Source organism: Pistacia vera, unplaced genomic scaffold, assembly GCF_008641045.1.
Source record: "Pistacia vera cultivar Batoury unplaced genomic scaffold, PisVer_v2 Contig829, whole genome shotgun sequence".
Taxonomy (NCBI): Eukaryota; Viridiplantae; Streptophyta; class Magnoliopsida; order Sapindales; family Anacardiaceae; genus Pistacia; species Pistacia vera.
The window spans coordinates 439,560-443,451 of record NW_022196700.1 but is presented as its reverse complement, the minus strand read 5'-3'; the positions used below and the strand labels follow the sequence as shown (position 1 = coordinate 443,451).

At 41.1% G+C, this 3,892-nt stretch overlaps 1 non-coding gene across 1 annotated transcript; it reads right to left on the bottom strand.

Annotated features, from left to right (window-relative positions):
• Nucleotides 1-815: 815 nt before the first annotated feature.
• On the bottom strand, nt 816-922 carry LOC116118025. The gene has a single exon (XR_004126078.1). It is a non-coding gene; the product is annotated as a small nucleolar RNA R71 (small nucleolar RNA).
• Between the last annotated feature and the right edge of the window lie 2,970 nt (nt 923-3,892).

Genomic DNA, 3,892 nt, shown 5'->3' with positions numbered 1-3,892 from the left:
CACCCATCAATCCAAATATTTCGGTTGCTCCAACTGGAAAACAGTAGAATACTTAGTGCTTAGCTAACAATCCTCATGGGAACGATACTCACTCATCATTGTATTACTTGTGCGATTAGTATACTTGCTACATATTGCATGTTGTAGGAAGCACACATCAAGTTTTTGGCGCCGTTGCCAGGGACTTGTTTTAAGTTAACATTGAGTCTGTCTATAGTTAGCTAGATTGGAGTTTTTAATTTTGTTTTTATTTTTTAGTTGGTTTGTGATCTCACGTTCTTTCAATTCTGTCTTTGTAGCTTATGTGAAGAACGAGATGTTAATCAGTGGTTCCTGTTGATCTTGAGATTGAGAGAATTGTTTGACAACGTAACAAAGAGAGAAGAGAAAGAGAGGATTTAGTTGTTGAAGCAGAAGAAATAGTTATTGAAATGGCTGAACCAGAAAATAGGACACTTGGGGAATTTTTAGTTCCCACAGTGAATGGAAGTGGGTCAAGTATTGCTAGACCTACTGTGCAAGCAAACAACTTCGAGATCAAGCCGGCAATCATCCAAATGATCCAACAGTCGGTTAGATTTAATGGTGATTTGAAGGAAGGTCCGAATCAGCACATTGCAAATTTCCTGGAAATTTGTGACACCTTCAAGTCGAACGGAGTTTCGGATGATGCTATTAGACTGCGGTTATTCCCATTCTCATTGGGAGATAAAGCCAAGGGGTGGTTAATGGCATTACCACCGGGGACTATAACAACTTGGAATGATCTAGCACAGAAATTCCTTACCAAGTTCTTTCCTCCAGCTAAATCAGCAAAATTGAGAAATGATATCACATCATTTCTACAAGATGATTTCGAGTCATTGTATGAGGCTTGGGAGAGATACAATGATTTTATGAGGAAATGTCCACACCATGGGTTGCTAGTTTGGCTTCAAGTCCAAACTTTCTACAATGGATTGATGGGTAATGTGCAAACCATGGTGGATGCAGCTTCAGGAGGGGCCTTGCAGAATAAGACACCAGAAGAGGCCTATGAGTTGCTTGAGGTTTTGGCAAGCAACAACTATCAAAGACCAAACGAGAGAGCAACAACAAGGAAATCTTCGGGTCTTCATGAAGTTGATGTCTTCACAGCCATCTCAACCCAACTCACTGCACTTCAAAAATAGTTGAGAACTATGCAGGTACACTCTATTCAAGCACCTCAACTAACGTGTGATTTTTGTACAGGAAACCATGTGAGCAGCGAATGTCAAGTTGGGAACACATTTGCTTCGTCATCTTCATCAACGGAGCAAGTGAATTACTTGGCAGGCAATCAGGGACAACCAAACAATCCATACTCCAACACATACAACCTGGGGTGGAGAAATCATCAAAATTTGGCTTAGGGAAATCAGAACCAGCAAAATAACCAATGGAACCAGAGGACAGTTCCAAATAACCAACCAAGGGTGACTAATCGACCGGGAGATCAAAGAGTGACAAAGTTGGAAGAGATGTTTGGGAAATTTATGCAGGAGACAATGGGATTCATGAATGAGACGAGGACGAATTTTAGAAATCAAGGGGCGTCCATTTGGAATCTTGAGGTACAGATGGGCCAATTGGCCAAAAAGCTTAATGAGAGACCGCAGGATTCCTTACCAAGCAATATAGTAACCAACCCACGTGAGCAAGCAAATGCCTTAATGTTGAGAAGTAGGACGGTTTTGGAAGAGGTAGAGCAAGCCTCAAAGGAGGTTGAGCAACCCAGAAACGAAGCTTCTGATGAGGAAGTTGATGAAGAGATAGTTGCTGAAGAGAAACCAAGTGGTATGGAGGAAGAGAAAAAGAAAAAGGATGAAAGGCAAAAGAAGAAGGAGAAATTGTCATTTCCCGAGATACCACCAGAGTTGGCACATCATAGCCCACCCGTGCCTTTTCCTTAGAGATTGAAGAAAAAGAATCAGGATAAGCAATTTTCAAAGTTTATTGAAATTTAAAAAAAAAATTGCATATTAACATTCCTTTTGCAGATGCATTGCAGCAAATGCCGAGTTATGCAAAGTTCCTGAAGGAAATCTTATCAAACAAAAGGAAGTTAGACGATGAGGAAACGGTGATGCTCACGGAGGAGTGTAGTGCCATCCTTCAGAAGAAGCTACCTCCAAAGCTCAAAGATCCAGGGAATTTTACTATTCCTTGTATTATAGGAGATATTACATTTGATCGTGTTTTGTGTGATCTAAGAGCTAGCATTAATTTGATGCCTTTTTCTGTTTTCAGGAGATTAGGCATTGGTGAAGTGAAGCCAACGACCATGTCATTGCAACTAGCAGATAGGTCAATAAAACACATGAGGGGGATAGTAGAGGATGTGTTGGTGAAGGTGGGAAAATAATTTTTCCAGCAGATTTTGTGGTGTTGGACATGGAAGAGGATAAGGAAATTCCTCTGATTTTGGGCCGACCATTCTTGGCCACGGGGAGAACATTAATTGATGTACAGGAAGGAAAGTTACTGTTAAGGGTTCAAGACGAAACAGTAACGTTCAATGTATTTGAGGCAATGAAGTTTCCGGCTGAAACGGATTCATGTTTTAGTGTCGATAAGGTGGACAAATTCGTGGAGGAATCTATGAAAGAAAACACCCCATAATTACCTCTTGAAGCTTGTATATCCAAATCAAAAACAGTAGAGATAGAGGAGTCAGCGAGTAATAATTGTGCTAGGATGTTAGAAGCACTTCAACCGATTGATGAGAGTCAAGATATTGAATTTGAGGAGTTTGATTTTGATAAGGAGAAGGAAAAGGAAAAAAATGAAGAACCTCCAAAGGTTGAATTGAAACCTTTACCTTCTCACCTCAAATATGTTTACCTTGGAGACTTAGAAACCTTCCCGGTGATCATTAGTTCAGTTTTGAGTATATTGGAGGAAGAGCGGTTGATTAGGGTGTTGAGGGAACACAGACTAGCAATTGGATGGAAAATTTCGGACATTAGAGGTATCTCGCCATCATTTTGCATGCATAAGATACTCATGGAGGATGATTTTAAGCCTAGGGTGCAACCACAACGGAGACTGAATCCTTCGATGAAGGAAGTGGTTAGGAAAGAGGTGGTGAAACTCATAGATGCAGGGATTATTTATCCCATTTCCGATAGCCCATGGGTGAGCCCGGTACCAAGTGGTTCCGAAGAAGGGAGGTATCACGGTGGTAAGGAATGAGAGTAATGAGTTGATACCAACGAGGACGGTGATGGGCTGGAGAGTATGCATTGATTATCGTAAATTGAATGAGGCGACAAGGAAGGATCATTTTCCATTGCCTTTCATTGATCAGATGTTGGAAAGGTTGGCAGTATATGCTTATTACTGTTTCCTGGATGGGTATTCAGGATATAACCAGATTGCCATCGCTCTTGAGGATCAAGAGAAAACGACCTTCACTTGCCCCTACGGCACCTTTGCTTACCTTAGGATGCCTTTTGGGTTGTGCAATGCACCAGCAACATTTCAAAGATGCATGATGTCAATCTTTGGAGACATGGTGGAACGGTTTATAGAAGTCTTCATGGATGACTTCTCAGTTTTTGGTTCATCATTTGATAGCTGTCTAACTAATCTTTCTTCTGTTTTGCAGTGATGTAAGGAGACAAACTTGGTGCTGAATTGGGAGAAATGTCACTTCATAGTCCAAGAGGGGATAGTGCTCGGGCATAGGATCTCCAAGGATAGGATAGAGGTTGATCGAGCAAAGACGGAAGTGATTGAGAAGCTGCCACTACCATCAAATGTCAAGGCAGTTCAAAGTTTCTTGGGGCATGCGGGGTTTTACAGACGCTTCATCAAGGATTTTTCTAAGATTTCTAAACCCCTTTGCAATCTGTTAAATAAAGATGTT